This window comes from Stomoxys calcitrans, chromosome 5 (genome assembly GCF_963082655.1).
Source record: "Stomoxys calcitrans chromosome 5, idStoCalc2.1, whole genome shotgun sequence".
NCBI classification, from domain to species: domain Eukaryota; kingdom Metazoa; phylum Arthropoda; class Insecta; order Diptera; family Muscidae; genus Stomoxys; species Stomoxys calcitrans.
The window spans coordinates 88,760,104-88,782,281 of record NC_081556.1 but is presented as its reverse complement, the minus strand read 5'-3'; the positions used below and the strand labels follow the sequence as shown (position 1 = coordinate 88,782,281).

Sequence of the window (22,178 nt, the reverse complement as noted above, 5' to 3'; positions counted from 1 at the left end):
ATTATCCGATTTTGATGAAATTTGGGACAGTGAGTTGTGTTAGGCCCTTTGATGTCCCTCATTAATTTGGTGCACATCGGTCCAGTTTTGGATATAGCTGCCATATAGACCGATCTCTCGATTTCAGGTTTTGGGCCCATAAAAGGCGCATTTATTGTCCGATGTCGCCGAAATTTGGGACAGTGAGTTAAGTTAAGCCCCTCGACATAATTCTGTAATATGGCACAGATCGGTTAAGATTTGGATATAGCTGCCATATAGACCGATATCTCGATTTAAAGTTTTGGTCCCATAAAAGGCGCATTTATAATCCGATTTCACTGAAATTTGACACAGTGACTTATGTTTGGCTTTTCGAAATCCGTGTCGTGTGTAGCTCAGATCGGTTTATTTTTAGATAAAGCTACTTAAAAGACCAATATTTTGTTATACACGCTTGAACAATGACTTGTACTTATAAGTATTTGGTCTTAATCGGAACATATTTTGATATAACTGCTATGGGACAAAAGGTATACAATTTTCACCGGATTTTGATGAAAGATGGTTAACGTATATTCCCGAGGTGGTGGGTATCCAAAGTTCGACCCGGCCCTGTATATGGTGGTTATCTCGTTGGGTTCAACTCAATGTGTGCCCCAGCGGTGAAGGACGGATCACAAAAGGATTCTTCGAAAGCAACAGCTTTTCAAGCATCTATGGAGGAATCATTCGCACCGCAAGTGTCCTGAGAAAGAGTGGTTCCACTTCTATCTCAACTGGCCCTGTATGCGTCAGGAAACGAATCTTATGTAGATGAACTTTTGGTTGACTCAGTGGTGGTGGTGGCGCTTATGCACATCACAATATATGGGGAAATTCTGATATCAACGGAAGGGGTGATCTTTATTTATTATGATTATCTTTTATATTATAAATTGCCATTTGTAGATTTGTAATAAAGGAAATAAACCGACCTTTATTACCACACTGAACATAAATGTTCATCCTAATTTTAAAGATTTGAGCCAAATATTAGCAAACTTAATGTAAATATGATAAGTTTTCCAACTTTTTGAGGAAACATTCCCTTTTGTGAAAAATCGTCTAAGACGGAAGTTGTTCTTTTCAGCCCGGACTCGAATCCTGGCGAGAACATAAGAATACATTTTGAGCGGTGATTATCCCCTACTAATGCTGGCAACATTTGTGAGGAACTATGCCATTTGAAACAAGTAAAACCGTGCTAAGTTCGGCCGGGCCGAATCTTATAAACCCCTGACGATGGATCGCATTTGCCGAGCTCTTGCCATGGGATCTCTTTTTAGGCGAACAAAGGATAAAATAAAAGAATTGCTATGTTATTGGAACAATATGAAGTTATGGTTCATTTCGGACCATAATTGAACTGAATATTGGAGACCATAGTAGAAGTCATTGTGTAAAATTTCAGCCAAATCTAGTAAAAATTGCGCACTTAAAATAGGGAGATCGGTTTATATGGGAGCTGCATTAGGCTATAAGTCGATTCATGGCATTTTCGACACATGTGTTAGAGGTCATAATAGAAGCCGTTGTACAAAATTTCAGCTAAGCCGGATAATATTTGCGTCCTCTAGTGGCTCAAGAAGTCAAGACCCCAGATCGGTTTATATGGCAGCTATATCAGGTTATGGACTGATTTGAACCATACTTAATACAGTTGTTGGAAGTCATAATATAACACCTCATGCAAAATTTCAGCCAAATCGGATAAGAATTGTGCCCACTAGCGGCTCAAGAAGTCAAGATCCCAGATCGGTTTATATGGCAGCTCTATCAAAACATGGACCGATATAGCCCATTTGCAATCCCAACCGACCTACACTAATAAGAAGTATTTGTGGAAAATTTCAAGCGGCTAGCTTTACTCCTTCGAAAGATAGCGTGCTTTCGACAGACAGACGGACGGACATGGCTAGTTCCTAAAATGTCATGACGCTCAAGAATATAAATACTTTATGGGGTCTTAGACCAATATTTCGTGGAGTTACAAACAGAATGACGAAATTAGTATACCCCCCTCCTATGGTGGAGGGTATAAAAATGTATGTATTCCGCTTTCTTTGTTTGTATGTTGCCCATAGACTAAAAAACGGCTATGCCGATTTTCATAAAAGTTCACAGATGGAAGAAGATGGCCCCAGCTAGATATAGATTACCACATTTCATAATATCTGATTTGATTTCTTGAGCATCTGGAAGCCACAATTTTGTCCGAATTGGCTGAAATTTTGCCTGAATTCTTATGCTCCAAATGATCCATAGAAAGTTTTGTGCAAGTCAGTGTATAATCTGATAGAGCTCCCATATAAACCCATATACATTTTTACTGATTTAGCAGAAATTCAGCACTTAAAGAAAAATTTTACTTAATTTAGTCGAATTAATTTTTAGCCGAACTTAGCACGTTTTTACTTGTTCAATACGCCTATATCGACTATCTTGCATGAGTTATATTATCACTAATGAAAGCCAGCCGCAAAATGCCTAATAATGCGACATTTAAATTTTGTTAGTATTTTTGTATATTTCTTAGCATTAGTGATCATTTGGAGTAATTTGGTAGCCAATAATTCGAGCAATTTATCTTATAAGCTTTTATGCCTTTAGACCTCCTTCTATGCCATTAAACGAAAAAAAACCCAAAAAAGTGTTTACCTTTTGCCATATTTGCAAAGGTCATCCGGTCTTATATGCGCGTAATATCTAGTTCTAAATTCAAGTTTTTTTAGCCCGTATTGGCTATTTATAGCCGCAGGGTAAGGTGGGTGAATAAGTAAAGAGGAGTGCTTTTATGTGGACCTGGACTGTAATAAAGCAATTTACAGCCCAACCTTAAATGCCGACAACTACTGCGCTTGGGCAAAACTGAAACAGGAATAATGCATGAAAAAGGTGCACAACTTCAATAGCCACTGTCTGTCTGATGTTGAAGTCAAAGCGATTTCATAATAAATTATAATGTTTGGAAAATGGATAACATGTGTACGCTTCTACTTACATACTTACTAAACGCCAGTACATGTTTCCCTGGGATATCAGCAGCAGCATTTTGTCAGAATAAAGGTAGGCGCAATTGTTGACTATGAATACTATGGCTATGTTCTAGAGTTCAACGTTTATGCATTATGTAAAAAGTAGTAATTCATATATTTTAATGGAAACGCAAAACATATGTCTTTGATCTGGTTCTTACCATATTGCATAAAACTTTCAATTTGTATTAATATTATTTTGAACTTAATGTCTTAGTTAATTAGCTTAAGAACTTTTATGCAAAGCATTGCGAAATTGTTTAGCATATTAATTGAGATAAAGTTAAAACGCTCTAAGTTCGGCCGGGCCGAATCTCGGGAATCCATCACCATAGATTCTGCTAAAAGTTTACCCAAAATTAATTAAGTTGGAGAGTAAAGTTGAAGCTCCTAGGAGCCGTACAATGCTAATTGAGAGATTGGTGTATATGCGAGCTATATCAGCTTAAAGACCAATTTGAACAATACTTTACACGGTTGTTGGAAGTCGTAAAAGAACAATACGTACACAATTATAGCCAAATCGGATAGCAATTGCGACTGAGAGGGGAGATCGGTGATCAAAAAGGGATATCGGTTTATTTGGGAGCTATATGAGTTTATTGACCGATTTGGACCATACTTGGCACGAGTGTTGGAAGCCACAACAAAACACACCGTGCAACAATTGTGGCTTCCATGAGTTTGAGAAGTAAAATCGGGGATCGATATATGGCAGCTACATCAGGTTATAGGCCGATGTGGAACATACTTAGCACAAATGTTGGAAGGAAAAAAAAACACTACGTTCAAAAATTTCAGCCAAATCGAATGCCAACTGCGTCTTCCATGGGCTTAAGAATCAAAATCGGGAGACGGTTTATATGGGAGCTACATCAGGTTATAAGCCGGTTTCGACCAGTGTTGGAGGTTATAAAAAACACTACTTGCAAAATTTTAGCCCCATCGGGTTATAACAGCAGCTTCAAGGAGCCTAATAAGTCAAATGGGGGGGGATCGGTTTATATGGCATTTATATCCAAATTTGAACCGATACGGCCGTTTTCAATCCCCAACGACCTACATCAATAAAAAGTATTTGTGCAAAATTTCAACAGACGGGGGACAGACGGACGGATGGACATGACGAGATCGATCGATAGAGACGATCAAGAATATACATACTTTATAAGGTCGCAGATCAATATTTCGCGGTGTTACCAAAGGAATACCCACCGTCTCCTATGGTGGTGGATATAAAAAGCAAAGGTATTAAAGCAAGTTCTCCAATAAAGACTAATCGATTTTCATACCCACCACCGAAGGATGGGGGTGTATTCATTTTGCCATTCCGTTGTAACACATCGAAATATCCATTTTCGACCCTATATATTCTTGATCAGCGTAAAAATCTAAGACAATCTAGCAATGTCCGTCCGTCTGTCTGTTGAAATCACGCTACAGTCTTTAAAAAAAGAGATATTGAGCTGAAACTTTGCACATATTCTTTTTATACCCTCCACCATAGGATGGGGGGTATACTAATTTCGTCATTCTGTTTGTAACTACTCGAAATATTCGTCTGAGACCCCATAAAGTATATATATTTTTGATCGTCGCGACATTTTATGTCGATTTAGCCATGTCCGTCCGTCTGTCTCTCGAAAGCACGCTTACTTCCGAAGGAGTAAAGCTAGCCGCTTGAAATTTTGCACAAATACTTCTTATTAGTGTAGGTCGGTTAGTATTGTAAATGGGCCATATCGGTCCATGTTTTGATATAGCTGCCATATAAACCGTTCTGGGATCTTGAATTCTTGAGCCTCTAGAGTGCGCAATTCTTATCCGATTGGAATGAAATTTTGCGCGACGTGTTTTGTTATGATATCCAACAACTGTGCCTAGTATGGTTCAAATCGGTCCATAACCTGATATAGCTGCCATATAAACGGATCTAGGGTCTTGACTTCTTGAGCCTCTAGAGGGCGCAATTCCTATCCGATTTGGCTGAAATTTTGCAAGACATTTTTATTGTTACTTTCAACAACTGTGTCAAATAAGGTTCAAATCGGTTCATAACCTGATATAGCTGCCATATAAACCGACCTGGGATCTTGACTTCTTGAGCCTCTAGAGGTCGCAATTATTATCCGATTTGCCTGAAATTTTGTACGACGGATTCTCTCATGACCATCAACATACGTGTATATTATGGTCTGAATCGGTCTATAGTCCGATACAGCTCCCATATAAATCGATCTCTCTATTTTACTTCTTGAGCCCCCAAAGGGCGCAATACTTATTCGAATTGGCTGACATTTTACACAGGTCTCCAACATATAATTTAATTGTGGTCCAAACCGGACCATATCTTGATATCGCTCTAATAGCAGAGCAAATCTTTTCTTATATCCTTTTTTTGCCTAAGAAGAGATGCCGGGAAAAGAACTCGACAAATGAGATCCATGGTGGAGGGAATATAAGATTCGGCCCGGCCGAACTTAGCACGTTTTTACTTGTTCTTTTTCTTTTGAGGACTAATCCGAGTTATCGGATGTGAACATTCAAAACATATTAGGTTTTTAAACCGATATTGCTGGCTCAGTAGTACGAACTCGAAGGCATTTTCCTTTTGTTGTTCTTGTGGAATGACAATGGATTATAATGTCTTGGTTAGGTAAGGTTGGAAAAGAGGTAGGTGTTTCAACCTAAAGTTTGAGATAGCCCCTCTAAACTTGCATATGGATGGAAAACTGATTTGCGCTAAACTCAATTGTTTTATTTTTAGCTTAGGTGTTAAATTTGTTAAAATTTATATTCATTTATATGGGATTGTTGTGAATTCTTAAATTTGTACAAGCTCCAGCAAAAACAAATCTATTAAGCGCTATTTTTTCTTACAAGACACAATAAAATCCTAGCATGGTTGTTTGCTACATTTTTCAATCAAGACAAGAATTTTAAATTTACATTTGATTTTGGTAGCAGTATTTCATTTTTAGAGGTACAGCATAACCAACATTTTTCTTTTTGGGTAGGCAATGATTTAGCTTTGTTTTAACGCCGAACAGAGCCCCATTGTTGTGTATAATTTGCAATGAAATAGAAGCTCATGAAAATGAAGTTAGAGAAAAAAAATTCAATAAATGGGAAGTTTTAATCAATTGATTGCATTGATCAATTCGTAGTCTTCTGCACATGTTATTTTGACTTTATGGTAGATAAATTTCGGTTGGTAAGCAAAATAATGAAATATTGAAATCAGATATGCTTACCACACCCTTTCATACATAAATGGCTATATTTGCAGAATATGAAGTCGTTTGTGGGGTTATAACAAATAATATTAATTACGTATGGTGTAATCAAGCTTATAGTTAAAACTAAACCTTGCAATTAACATAAATTCTTAATGACCAACAATAAAATAAAAGATCTGAGATCGAAATACAAATGAACTTGCTGAACCGTATTGGGAGCCAATGAGCAACTTATGACAACACATCAACTAGATTTTTACTAATATATGGACAGTTGTCGCTTTGTAATTTGATTATTGTCATAATAGAATAAATTTTTCTTTATCACACTCACAACAACTCATTTATGACAAATCGAAAATTATTGATTTGCACAATGTATTCCATGGACATATAGTACAGCATGCTGGTACTATGCATGCAGAAAAGCTGACATGGTCACACAGTGGTGTAATAGAGGAAGCTGTAAATTTGGAGTTCGCAGCCAACCAGGCCGATGATTTTGTGTAAACAGTTAAACAGCTAGATGATAATCAAATCGAATAAAAACGAGAAAATGACGTTAAGTTCGGCAGGACCGAACTTTGGATACCCACTACCTCGGGTATATGTGTAAACCACCTTCCACCAAAATTCAGTGAAAATGCTTACCTAATGTCCCATAGCAGCTATATCGAAATATGTTCCGATTTGGACCAACTAATAATAAGTATAAGTCATTGTTCAATTGTGTTAAACAAAATTTTGATCTTTTTAGTAGCTATATCTAAAAATAAACCAATCTGAACCATATACGACACGGAAGTCGAAAAGCCTAACAAAAGTCACTGAGTCAAATTTCAATGAAATCGGATTATAAATGCGCCTTTTATGGGGCCAACATTTTAAATCGAGATATCGGTCTATATGGCAGCTAAATCCAAATGTGAACCGATCTGAGCCAAATTGCAGAAGTATGTTGAGGAGCTTAACGTAACTCACTGTCCAGAATTTGGACGACATCGGACAATAAATGCGCCTTTTGTGAGCCCAAAACCTTAAATCGAGGGATCGGTCTATATGCCAGCTGTATCCAAATCTGAACTGATCTAATTGAAGACGGACGTCGACTGGTCTAGCACAACTCACTGTCCCAAATTTCAGCAAAATCGGATAATAAATGTGGCTTTTATGGGCCCAAAACCTTAAATCGAGAGATCGGTCTATATGTCAGCTATATCCAAATCTGGACCGATCTGGGCCAAATTGAAGAAGAATGTCGGAGGGCCTAACACAACTCACTGTTCCAAATTTTGGCGACATCAGACAATAAATGCGCCTTTTATTTGCCCAAAACCCTAAATCTAGAGATCGGTCTATATGGCAGCTATATTCAAGTCTGGACCGATCTGGGTCAAATTCAAGATGAATGTCGAAGGTCCTAACACAACTCACTGTCCCAAATTTCGGCTACATCGGACAATAAATGCTCCTTTTATGGGCCTAAGAGCTTAATCGGCAGATCAGTCTATATGGCAGCTATATCCAAATCTGAACCGATCTGAGCATTACTGCAGAAGTACGTCGAGGAGCTTAACATTACTCACTGTCGCAAATTTCGGCGACATTGGGCAATAAATGCTCCTTCTATGGGCTCAAAACCTTAAATTGAGAGATCGGTCTATATGACAGTTATATCCAAATCTGAACCGATCTGAGCCAAATTGAAGAAGAATATCGAACGGTTTAACTTAACTCACTGTCCCAAATTTCGGCGACATCGTACAATAAATGCTCCTTTTATGGGCTCAGAACCTTAAATCGAGAGATCGGTCTATATGGCAGCTATATTCAAGTCTGGACCGATCTGGGTCAAATTGAAGAAGGATGTCGAAGGTCCTAACACAACTCAACGTCCCAAATTTCAGCGACATCGGAGAATAAATGCTCCTTTTATGGGCTCAAAACCTTAGATCAAAATATAGTCCGATATAGCCCGTCTTCGAACATAACCTGTTTATGGACATAAAAATATAGATATTTCAGCTCAATATCTATATTTTTAAAGACTGTAGCGTGATTTCAACAGACAAACGGAGAGACGGACGAACGTGGCTAGATCGTCTTAGATTTTTGCGCTGATCAAGAATATATATACTTTATAGGGTCGGAAATGGATATTTCGATGTGTTGCAAACGGAATGACAAAATGAATATACCCCCATTCTCGGTAGTGGGTATAACTAGTCCCACGGTGAACACTCCAAAATAATGTGGCAAAATCTAGACTTGATGATGTCTTTGGCTTGGATATCGCTGGCTAGAAACAACATCACAGACATTGTGGCCACTGCCTGATCGTAGAACATGCTAACAGATTGTAAATTGCAGGTAACGAACATCGGCTGTGTGTATCCTGCTCTAGCAGCCAGAATGAGTTCCACTTTAGGTTCTCATTTCTTGGTGAACTAGTCTGATTCAGTCGATGTCGAGATACGCAAGTTATTGGGATTTTTATGCTCACCACCATAGGATGGGGGTATACTAATCCAGTCATACCTTTTGTAACTCCTTGAAATATTCGTCTAAGACCCCATAAATTGTATATATTCTTGATCGTCTCGACGTTCTGAGTCGATCTAGCCATGTCTGGAAGGACTGCAGAAAACTCTTCAATAGCCCAAAAGCTACAAGAGCACCACATGATTGGGACATCCATAAGGCTGAGCTAGGAAAACATAAGGGCGAGCTGAGAAAGGCTTAGAACAAATCCGGGGTAGAATTCTGCAGCTCCGAGGAGGAAACATCTGAGGCCTCTAGACTAATGAAGATTCTGTCCTCGAGATCTATTACGGTGGGGTATATTCAGAAGTCAGAGAATGTATGGACAATGCCTAGTGAGGAAACACTAGAACTACTCGTTGATACATATTTTCCGGAATATTCTACAACGGACACCGTGGCGCTAGAAGAGGTTGTCACTGGTATGCATTCATCGGAGGCCATTAGGGAAATTGTGTCTGAGCCGAAAATCCTTTGGGCGAGAAGAAGTTTCGACTCCTTTAGGTTTGGTAAGGTTAGGTTGAAATCCGCCCCATGTCATTATGGACATACACCTAAGCCAGTAATCGGCTTGTTTTGCGCTCTAAGAATTATAAAGTGATCTCTAAAAAGAAAGTTTAAAGTTTAAAGTTAGGAATTCCGTGCTACTTACAAAATTCTTAATTGTTTTCAATACCACTCCCCTAAGTTGGTTCATGTCTGCTATTGTGTCTCCACCTAAGTGCCGTCTGTTAGACGCGAAAGCCGGGCAATGACAAATTAAATGCTCCAACGTCTCATAATCTTCCCCACATGCCTTACACATGCTATCACTTGCCGCACCGATTTTACATAAGTGAGCACGTAGTCCTATACGTCCCGTTATGATACCAATAGCTATACTGACCTTCTTCTTGCTTCCTTTCAGTAATAGCCTCGTCTTATCACGATCTGGACCCCCCCATAGGATTTTCTCCGTCCTTCCGACCGTTTCGCTATTCCACAATGTTGCATGCGCATTCGTCGCCCACTACCTAAACTCAGACACGAAAGGCTTCGGGTTAACCTAGTTTATTGACGGCAGTCCTCTGGCTTTCATCGTCAAATCGTCTGCCCTTTAATTTCCTTTTACTCCGTTATGGCCCGGCACCCAAATGATGCGGATTTTCCCATCCTCAGAAAAGCCGTTAATCTCCTTCTTACACTGCAAGACTGTTCGTGACCTTACAGTACTGGTTGTTATTGCCCTTATGGCAATTTTTTGTCGGTAAAGATATTCACACTGCGGCTGCAGTATGCATATAGTAAAGGAAAATCCACTGAAACAGCCCTTCACGAACTAGTCGGTTACATAGAGGGGTCTCTCGCTGTCAAGAAATATACAATGGTATCATTTCTTGACATTGAAGGTGCTTTCGATAATGTTAAACCGAAGTCAATTATGAAGAAGTTGGAGTTTCTTTTCTAAAAGATGCATTACGACAGGCCTGGGATCTGTGCATCTAAAAAGATGGGTCAGCAGAGGAACACTTAAAGAATGTGTACTGTCTCCTCTACTTTGGAATATAGCCATTAACAATATATTATTGTCCCTGGTAAAAAAATTGTGTAAAAGTGGTCGCGTATGCTGATGACGTGGCAATTGCGGTTAGGGGATAGTTTCCCAGCACTCTAAGAGATATACTTCAGGAAGTTCTACGTGCAACAGCAAAGTGGGCTACCGAATGTCTAGGTATAAATCCGTGCAAGACAGAAGTAGTTCTTTTCAGCAGGAGATACAAGTTGCCTACAGTGGAAACTGTTCTCTTGGGTGGAGAGAATGTTTCATTTACAGAAAGAGCAAACTACCTGGATGTTTTGATGGACAGGAAATTGAACTTCAAATCCATCATTTTGGAAAGGGCAAAAAAGGCAACCTTGGCCCTATAAACCTGCAAGAGAGCCATTGCCAAAAGTTGGAGATTAAGACCGCGTGTCATGCTCTGGGTATATACTGCAGTTGCCAGATCCATAATGCTGTATGGTTTTTTGGCGTGGTGGACGGCGCTTCAAAAGTCCACCTACTGCTCAATACTTAACCGGATCCAAGGTATGGCTTGTTTGTGCATCACAGCCGCACTGAGGACTGTACCATCTGATGTACTGGATTTAATGCTACATCTTATGACTCTGGACATTGTGGCTAGCTAAATTGCAGCGACCACTGCCGTGAGGTTAAGGTAGCTTTCTCATTGGTCATGTGGCGGCTACGGACACTGTGTTATACTTGATACAATATCCGATGTTCCAGACAGTGTGGATTACACCGTACCTGAGCAGCTTTTTGATAAAAACTACTGTACCACAATTCCTGCTAGAACCGATTGGAACTACGATATCCCTGGTAACAGAAGTTACATAGACTTTTATGCGGATGGTTCCAAACTAAACCACCAGGTGGGCTTGATACCACTGCAGTGTGTATCAAGCGGAGGTCTTTGCAATTAAGGAAGTGGTGGAATGGCTAAGATATAATGTGACTAAGACGATTGGCATAAATATCATCCATTAAATACCTGGAGAACGTATTTCTGAACACAAAAACCGCCCTCGACTATGGCAGATCTCTCAACGAGATGGCTGAATAGTTCAAAATGCACCTGTTCTGGGTCCCGGGCCACAGAGATATCCCAGGGAATTGTAAAGCGGACGAGCTTGCGAGACTAGGAATTACTCTACACATTCCAGGGATACTGAAATCTGTGGGTATGCCTCTGGCAACATGTAAGCTAAGTATTCAGGACCAGGCGCGAAGGACAACAAGTGATAGATAGTCGCAAAGAGGGGGCTGTGAGCATTTAAAAACTATGTGGCCTAATTTAGACTTGAAGAGGTCTACAGCTTTGCTGTCATTGGCTAGAACAAGCGTCTCAGTCTTTGTGTCCGTCATGACAGGTTAATGTTTAATCGGAACACATGCTGACAGACTAAAGGTTGCCAGCAATGACTTTTGCAGAAGCTGTGAGGACATCGAAGAAGAAGAGATTATAGAACACCTTCTGTGTGTGTGTCCTGCACTATAAGTCAGAAGGAGTTTCCCTTTGGGTTCTCATTTCTTTGAGAACCTGTGTGATTTAGCGGATGTGAACATTCGCAAGTTGGAGGCCACCGTAGCGCAGAGGTAAGCATGTCCGCCTATGACGCTGCACAGCCTGGGTTCGAATCCTGGCGAGACCATCAGAAAAATTTTTCAGCGGTGGTTTTCCACTCCTAATGCTGGCAACATTTGTGAGGTACTATGCCATGTAAAACTTCTCTCCAAAGAGGAGTCGCTCTGCGGCACGCCGATCGAACTCGGCTATAAAAAGGAGGTCCCTTATCATTGAACTTAAACTTGAATCGGACCGCACGCATTGATATGTGAGAAGTTTGCCCCTGTTCCTTAGTGGAATGTTCATGGGCAAAATTTGCAAATTTGCATTTGGACATTCGCAAGTTATGGGGCTTTTTTAATAGCGGTTGATCGAATAAAGATATCCGCTTAAAATATTGCACATAGACTTCATGGGGATTTTAAATGGACAGTATCGGTTCAAATTTAGTCACTCATAAACCGATGTTCCGATTTGAAATCTTGAGCCCTTGGAAGACACAATTTTTATCAGATTTGGCTGAAATTTTGCACATAGTATTCTGTTACGACTTCCCATAACAAGTACGGTTCAAATCGGTCGATAATCTGATATAGCTCCAATACAAACTGATCTTCCGGTTTGAAATCTTAAGCCCCAGGAAGCCGCAATTCTTATCCGATTTGGCTGAAATTTTGTACGCAGTGTTCTGCTATGCCTTTCCACAAGAGTGGTAAGTATGATCCAAAGTATGATATATTGGGTTGACCAAAAAGTAATTGCGGATTTTTCATATAGTCGGCGTTGACACAGCTTGTGACTCTGTAATTGCATTCTTTCTTCTGTCAGTTATCAGCTGTTAGTTTTAGCTTGCTTTAGAAAAAAAGTGTAAAAAAGTATATTTGATTAAACTTCATTTTAAGTTTTATTAAAAATGCATTTACTTTCTTTTAAAAAATCCGCAATTACTTTTTGGGCAACCCAATGTTCTATATAAACCGATTTCCTGATTAGTCTTCAATTCCCCGAAAAGCTTCAACTTTTGGCAGATTTGTTGGAACATTTGTACGCTGAAAAATGTTGATATAAGCATTTCATTTTATTTTTTTTATCATTTTATACCACTGTGTATCTAGTTGTCCACTGCCACAGCAGAGGCGTGTTCCAGTTCTTTTACTACAACAGCAGCTCTTTGGCCATTCAATAGCGACTGTGACCAAATGAATTACCTAATATTGGCTTTCAAGCATTTTAATTCTTTAAACGTGGAAATATTTTATAAATAAAATCATTATTATATTAAGTTTGTCTAGGAATTTGGTATCGATAAGCTATTTAAAAAGTGAACCAATTACTAGCAGAAATTAACTTTTTGATTTGCTTAAATCAAAATTTTCAGATACTATCTGAAGTCAGAACAATTGCCTTGGGGTACAATCAACTGGAACGATTTCCTTGAGTGATGCCGATATCGAATTTCCACTGTTTCGTGGCAATGGCATGGAATGCAATGAACTTGATTGTAAGTCTCAGTGCGCAATTATTATTTTGTGGAATCGTTGCAAGAGTATACTCATATTTGACTGCAGCTATTTCAAGGTTGCACACAATTTCATGAAAATATGCAAGTTCATTCGATATTTGAAATGACCAGAGCGGCAAGACCTACTTAAGGGAGTATGAAGCAAGTAAAAACAAGTAAAAAGGCGTTAAGTTCGGCCGGGTCGAAGTATGGATACCCACCACCTCGGGTATATATGTAAACCACCTTTCGTTAAAATCCGGTGCAAAATTCATACCTTATGACCCTAGCAGAAATATGTGGAGGGGCTTAACTTAACTCTTTCGGCAATATCGGACAATAAATGCGCTTTTTATGGCCCCAAAACCTTAAACCGAGAGATCGGTCTATATGGCAGCTATATCCAAATCTGAACCGATCTGTGCAATAATGCAGAAGTATATCAAGGGGCTTAACTTAACTCACTGTCCCAAATTTTGGCGACATCGGACAATAAATGCATGTTTTATGGGCCCAAATCGGAGGATCGGTCTATATGGCAGCTATATCCAAATCTGGACCGATCTAAGCCATATTGACGAAGAATGTCGGAGGGTCTAAGACAACTCACTGTCCCAAATTTCAGCAAAATTGGATAATAAATATGGCTTTTATAGGCCTAAGACCCTAAATCGGAGGATCTGTCAATATGGCAGCTATATCCAAATGTGAACCGATCTAAGCCAAATTGACGAAGGACGTTGAAGGGCCTAACACAACTCACTGTCCCAAGTTATAGCAAAATCGGATAATAAATGTGGCTATTATGGGCCTAAGACCCTAAATTTGAGGATCGGTCTATATGGCAGCTATATCCAAATCTGAACCGATCTAAGCCATATTGACGGAGGATATCTAGGGGCCTAAGACAACTCACTGTCCCAAATTTCAGCACAATTGGATAATAAATGTGGCTTTTATGGGCATAAGACCTTAAATCGGAGGATCGGTCTATATGGTAGCTATATCCAAATCTGGACCGATCTGAGCCAAATTGACGGCGAATGTTGAAGGACCTAGCACAACTCACCGTTCCAAATTTCAGCAAAATCGGATAATAAATGTGGCTTTTAGTGGCCTTAGACCCTTAATCGGCGGATCGGTCTATATGGGGGCTATATCAAGATATAGTCCGATATAGTCCATCTTCGAACTTAACCTGCTTATGGGCAAAAAAAGAGTCTGTGCAAAGTTTCAGCTCAATATCTTTATTTTTAAAGATTGTAGCGTGATTTCAACAGACAGACGGACGGACATGTCTAGATCGTCTTAGATTTTTACGCTGATCAAGAATATATATACTTTATAGGGTCGGAAATGGATATTTCGATGTGTTGCAAACGGAATGACAAAATGAATATACCCCCATCCGTTGGTGGTGGGTATAAAAAAGAGTTAAGTTTCTTTTTAAAGGCACAAACTAAAAGAGTAAACCAGTAAGGAAAGGAAAAAATCGGACGGTGCCGACTTTATAATACCCTATACCTAACCTATAAACATAAAGTGGGTGTTATATATAATTTTGAACTAATTTTGATAGACGGGTGTTTTCAGAAGGGTTATTAAAATCCCCGTATCAAATTTTGAGCAAATCAAATATGTTCAAAATTTAATAACTACAGTTGATATGGGATCTACATTTTGACCAAACCTCTTAGTTATTGTGGCACTCATAGAAGGAAAGGGTTGTGCACAATTGGTCAATAAATGCGCTTGCACTGGCTTTAGACGTGAAAATCGGGCGATATACGTAAATGGCAGCTATATCTGAATCTGATCCAATTTCTATGAAATATACCAGTAATATTAAGAGTCATAAAAAAATCCTGAATGCCGAATTTCGAGAGAATCGGTTAACAAATGAGCACTTTATTTCAATATTTCTCAAAATCGGACGAACATATACATGGGAGTTATATCTAAATTTGAGCCGATTTTAACCAACCTTTATAGATATTGTGGTTGTCGTCGAGGAATGTGTTGTACAAAGTTTTGGCAAGTTTGCTCAATAAATGCACTTGGAGTGGTTCTCGGAATGAAAATCGGGCGATATACATAAATCTGAACCGATTTCTATGAAATTCACTAGTAATATTAGGAGCTAGAAGAAAATTTCGCGAGAATCGGTTTACAAATGAGTTCTTTATTGCAAAATTTCTCTAAATCGGACGAACACATACAAGGGAGTTATATGTAAATATGAACCGATTTCGACCAAACTTTCTGAATATTGTGGAAGTCGGCAAGCAAAGTGCTATACAAAAATTTGGGAAGACTGGTCTATAAATGCGCTTGCAGTGGCTCTAGGAGTGAAAATCGGGTGATATATATGTACGAGAGCTATATCTAAATCTAGATCGATTTCTATGAAATTCACTAGTAATATTAGGAGTCAGAAGAAAATTCATTCTGCCAAATTTCGCGAAAATCGGTTCACAAATGAGTTCTTTATTGCAATATTTCTCAAAATCGGACGAACATATACAAGGGAGCGATATTAAATCTGAACTGATTTCGACCAAACTTTCTGAGTATTGTGGAAGTCGGCAAGCAAAGTGCTATACATAAATTTGGGAAGATTGGTCTATAAATGCGCTTGCAGTGGCTCTAGGAGTGAAAATCGGGTGATATATATGTACGAGAGCTATATCTAAATCTAGACTGATTTCTATGAAATTCATCAGTAATGTCGAGAGAAACTCCTTCTTACCAAATTTGAAGAGAATCGGTTCACAAAAGACCATTTTATTGAATAATTACTGCAAATCGGACGAACATATATGTGGGAGCTATATCCAAATCTGAACCGATTTTTATGAAATTCGCCAGTAATGTCGAGTGTCAATAGAAAATCCTTTCTGCCAAATTTCGAGAGAAACCGTTAACAAATGACCATTTTATTGCAATATTACTGCAAATCGGGCGAACGTATATATGGGAGCTATTCAAATCTGAACCGATTTTTTCCAATTTCAATAGGCTTCGACTCTAGGCCGAAAAACATGCCCGTACCAAATTTGAAGACGAGCGGTTGAAAATTGCGACCTGTTGTTTGTACACAAATTAACATAGACAGACAGAAGGACATCTTAATCGAATCAGAAAGTGATTCTGAGTCGATCGGTGTACTTATCAATGGGTCTACTCCTTTTGGGTGTTACAAACAATATCACTAAGTTATAATATCCTGTACCACCGTAGTGGTGTAGGATATAAAAAGGAGTACATAACAAAATATACATGGAATATTTTTTATACCCACCACCATAGGATAGGGGTCATTCCGTCATTCCGTTTGTAACACCTTAAAATATTGATCTAAGATCCCACAAAGTATATATTGGGTTGCTCAAAAAGTAAGGATTTTTTAAAAGAAAGTAAATGCATTTTTAATAAAACTTAGAATGAATTTTAATCAAATATACTTTTTTACACTTTTTTCTAAAGCAAGCTAAAAGAAACAGCTGATAACTGACAGAAGAAAGAATGCAATTGCAGAGTCACAAGCTGTGAAAAAATTTGTCAACGCTGACTATATGAATAATCAATTACTCGCAATTACTTTTTGGGCAACCCAATATATCGACATTCTGACTCGATGGCTAGCCATGTCCGCCATCTGTCTGCCGAAATCCCAATAGTGCTCGAACGAATGAAAAAATGTGCTTGAATTTCTGCACAGATAATTCCAATTAGTGTAAGTCGTTGGGGAATGAAAATGGATCTGGATTTATATATGAGTTATATCCTATATTTGAATTATAAGCCGATCTCCCGATTTGACATTTTGAGTCCCTGCTAGACGAAATTGTAATCCGATTTAGATGAAATTTGCACGGAGTGTTTTGTTATGACTTCCAACAACTTTGCCAAGTATGGTCTAAATCGGTCCCCAACTTTAAATAGCTCCCAACTAGTGCAGGACATTTGAGCAACAAAATCCCGTGGACTGGTTAAGTCCAGAATCTTTGTTCTGGGTTGGCCATAGCTCCTGAATTATGGCAATATGAATCTTGCCTTGCTGATTTACCACCAGAGCGTGTGTAGCCGTCTCGCTACAATGGAGATTTGTTTATCTGGAAGATTCTAATGATTGGTCCTTCAGTAAATGGGCTTATTGGAAGTCAGTGATGGTCTCATCGTCGGTTTCCTTTTCGTTCTGCCGGCGGCACTGTACAGGCACTGCCTGATGTGTCCATATTGGGACCTTTTCCTATCCAAGTCTTTCGAATTTTAGAAAGTTAATGATGGTTCCATTGACGCCTCCCTAATGGTTAGGTTGTATTTAGGCTGGGACAAGAGTCCCTGTACATTCTGATATTCTAATATTAGGATCTTTGCTTATCCTAGTCTTCCTAACATTGAGAAAGTCGGTGATGGTCTCGTCGTCGGCCCTCTGTTTGTTAGGCAGTGTTGAGTCTTCACTGCCTGAAGTTTTAATGTTAGGATCTTTGTCCATCCTAGTCTTTCCAATCTTGAACAAGTAAATGCATGCTAAGTTCGGTCGGGCCGAATCTTATATACCCTCCACCATGGATCCCACTGTTTAAGTTCTTTGAATGACTTTTTTAAATACATGAGATATATCAAGTTATTGACAGTATTTATCATGGCTGTTAGGTTAGGTTGAAAATACGGTACGAATATTAATCCGCCGCGTGCTACTATGGACATTCACCTAAGCCAGTAATCGGCTTGTTGTGCCTTCTTATTACTAACAAGTAAAGGCGTGCTAATTTCGGCCGGGCCGAATCTTATATACCCTCCACCGTAGATCGAATGTGTCGAGTTCTTTTCCCGGCATCTCTTCTTAGGCAAAAAAAAAAGGATATAAGAAAAGATTTGCTCTGCTATTAGAGCGATATCAAGATATGGTCCGGTTTGAACCACAATTAAATTCTATATAGGAAACCTGTGTAAAATATCAGCCAATTCGAATATGAATTGCGCCCTTTGGGGACCCAAGAAGTAAAATAGAGAGGTCGATTTATATGGGAGCTGTATCGGGCTATAGACCGATTCAGACCATAATAAACACGTATGTTGATGGTTATGAGAGAATACGTCGTACAAAATTTCAGGCAAATCGGATAATAATTGCGACCTCTAGAGGCTCAAGAAGTCAAGATCCCAGATCGGTTTATGTAATAGCTATATCAGGTTATGAACGGATTTGAACCATACTTGGCACAGTTGTTAAGTATCATAACAAAACACGTCGTGCAAAATTTCATTCCAATCGGATAAGAATTGCGCCCTCTAGAGGCTCAAGAAGTCAAGACCCAAGATCGGTTTATATGACAGCTATATCAGGTTATGGACCGATTTGAACCATACTTGGCATAGTTGTTGGATATCATAACAAAACAAGTTAGCGTGCTTTCGACAGACAGACGGACGGACGGACATGGCTAGATCGATATAAAATGTTACGACGAGCAAGAATATATATACTTTATGGGGTCTCAGACGAATATTTCGAGTAGTTACAAACAGAATGACGAAATTAGTATACCCCTCATACTATGATGGAGGGTATAATAATTTATGTCTGTTGGAAGCCATAAAAAAATAAAATTAACTTAGCATAGTTGTTGGAAGTCATACCAAAACAATATCTTGAAAATTTCAGTCAAATCGGTTAAGAATTGCGTCCTCTAGAAGCTGAAGAACTCAAATCGGGAGATCGGATCATATGGCAGCTAAATAAGATTATAAACCGATTTGAACTATACTAAGCACAGTTGTTGGAACATTTTATTTTATTATCAAAATGAGTGCTAAGAAAGTTCATCGCACGCTCCTTCCATTGTATAGACGAAGCTCATTTTTGGCTCTATGGGTACGTAAATAAGCAGAATTGTCGATTTTGGAGTGAAGATCCGCCAGAAGCATTGCAAGGAATGACGAAATTAGTTTACTTCCATTGTTTGGTGGAGGATATACAGAGATAGTCTTGGATATGAAGAGCGCCATGCTTTTAATATTGCTAAACTTGTCACGGAGACTTGGTCAAGGCCCACCACAAGGAGAGTTACTTCCTCCGTCTCCCTGCTCCCTGTGTAATAGCACACATTTCTCTGCGACCAAACCTTGGTTTTCCGTGCCTAAAGCTTTCACCATGCTTTGCCTTACGAATTTGCTGCCCCATTTGTTGATGAAGACCGTCGCCGTTGTGAGCTGGATGTCCATCTTTTTACCAGGTCGAGCCTTGCGCCCTGCCATTCTGCTGACGCAAAACACAACATAAAGATATCCCCTCTATGCTAGCAGGTCATGATTTGTATGGGTGGATCCTCTTCGGACTTCAACCAGATCCTTCACTTGGGACCTATGATCTGGTGGAATCCTACTGGATGCACTGCTGACATCGATAACTATATATATTGGTTCGTCTCTGTTGCGCTTCCTTGCCACTCTGGCATAAAATGGCGACTCCTTTCCTTTTTCAGCAATGATCTTCCTCTTCAGTGATGGCAGTGTGGTTTCCTTTTGGAAGTCGCAGTCGTGCATGAAGGCTCAAAGACCGTGCGCGCTTCCTGTTCCGACTTTGCTTCCCTCCGTAGAATACTGTCTGGAGTCTTCATTGAGGGAGGACAGGCTTGGTCTTCCCATAGTACTTGAAAGAGCGGTACTTTTTTCATCGTTTTCCAAGTGTTATGCTCTTTGGGTTCTATCTCTACCGGCATCCTGCACTTTTGCTCTTACGGTGCATACCCCTGAGTCTCCTTCACCCTGCTTCGGATTGCTTTCTCGTTTGTCTTGTGAACTTAGCAAAACCCCCCTTCACTACTGCCGCCATCTCGCTGACCTCATCTCTCACTTCGGCTGCGATGGCTGTTTCAGTGGCACTGTCTGAATCGGAAACACTACCATTACTTAAAGGTTGTGGACAAACTGCGCATTCTTCTAGGTTATCCGTCTCTTCCGCATTCGTTCGTCTAATGACTGGTTGTGCGCTTAAAGCACTATTCTCGAACATAGGTGCTAAGGCACCCACACCTATAGGAGGGGCGGTCAACATGCAACGGTCTGATGCAACCACCGCAGCCATTTGGATTACATTTTCATTCGACTCTTGAAAGACTTTTATCAATTTTGGGTATAATGTTGTCCTATTCCGAGACGTAGATATTATTTGAGGATCGAAATCAAAACCCGTCCCCTCCATTCAACGGATACTTGTACCGATTAGTTAACTCGAACTATATTCGTTATAATTAGATAACGACATGCCCTATCCCATGTTTTGTGTTTTCCACAATTGATTTCTTAATCCCAATCGCAGTATGGCTGGTTTTTGTTCTTTCCTTGCGGTTTATTTAAAATGTTTTTTTGAGTTGTCTGGCTAGTATTGCCTATTTTGAAATGGACCGCATGTGGATTCCTTTTTTCCCCCTTTTTATTGACTAAAATTTATAATTGGACAGAAAATCAATAAAAGGAAAACAAACTATAACTACGTTACCAATTAATTGCAACTCCTTCAAATCTATTCATTACCAGAGCGGGTTCATGTGACCATAAGAAGCCGGCTGTTACGTCCAACTCCCACACTAGCATAAGCTAAGCGAAACCTTTTTGGTGTACGATATGCATTTGTACTATGGCCGTTGAAACATGATCTGCTTGCAATGGCATCACCAATATAGTGTTTGAGCCTGAATGGTTTTCAGGCTTAAGCTGCATTTTTCTTTTAGCCAACAACATGAACTGTTTAAGGTTCGTCTAGTGTTGGCAAAAACTTACGCCCGGCGGCTAGGTATACCAAAAAAGTGCCGACTGACATGGTGGCCTGGTTAACAGCTTGAGGTTGTCACAGTTTATTTATTTACCTAAAAAGAAATAAAGAAAATCAAAGAAATAGGAAATTAATGATAAAATGACTGTTAGTTGCCAAATGTCATGTTTGTAAGACTTGACAAGGAGTATGGCACTGGGTTGGCTTTAATTACTAAAATTTAAGAAAAGAGTTTGAAAACAACCGTTTCTTAAATAGAAAACATGCGAGATTTTTAAATTACAACTATTTTTGTATTTTTGTTTTATTTTCCATTCTGATGACTAATGTAACCAACAGCGTACCAGCAAGTATGTTGTTTACAAACTAAACTAAACACTGAATAAGGTACGCTAAGTACTAAAATTGTTAATGTGTTCTTCACACATCACACTTAAATTTAATTAAAAACTTAACACATTAAGATGATTATTGTATATGATCGCAAGTCATAGCAAGTAGAATGCACAAATAATTATTTAAAATGCTTACTCTCGTATATACTATTCTATGATGACATTCTAGGATGACATATACGAGGTTAGTTATAAAAGTACTGCATCATTATTTCTGATAGAATCGATTGTAACTACAACATCTCTGGTAAAAGAAGGTATGTAGACCGATATACGGATGGTATGGATGGACTAGACGAGCAGGTGGACTTTATATCGTACTCTAAACAAGTAGAAAGGCATTAAGTTCGGCCGGGCCGAACTTTAGATACCCACCACTTCGGGTATATATGTAAACCACCTTTCGTTAAAATCTGGTAAGAAATGCATACCTTATGCGCCACAGCAGCTATATCGGAATATGTTTCGATTTGGACTAAATACTAATAAGTACAAGTCATTATTCAATTGTGTATAAACTATTTAGTAGCTATATCAAAAAATAGAGCGATCTGAA

General features: G+C 39.1%; 1 protein-coding gene and 1 long non-coding RNA gene across 2 annotated transcripts in view; both read right to left on the bottom strand.

Moving 5' to 3' along the window:
- LOC106086636 (uncharacterized) overlaps positions 1–22,178 on the bottom strand; it is a 308,384-nt gene that overhangs the window by 142,672 nt on the left and 143,534 nt on the right. The gene's annotated exons all lie outside the window — the stretch shown is intronic.
- Positions 20,884–21,682, bottom strand: LOC106086639 (uncharacterized). Its single transcript, XR_009398282.1, has 2 exons — positions 21,572–21,682; positions 20,884–21,321 (listed from the first exon to the last, which is right to left on the bottom strand). It is a non-coding gene; the product is annotated as an uncharacterized LOC106086639 (long non-coding RNA).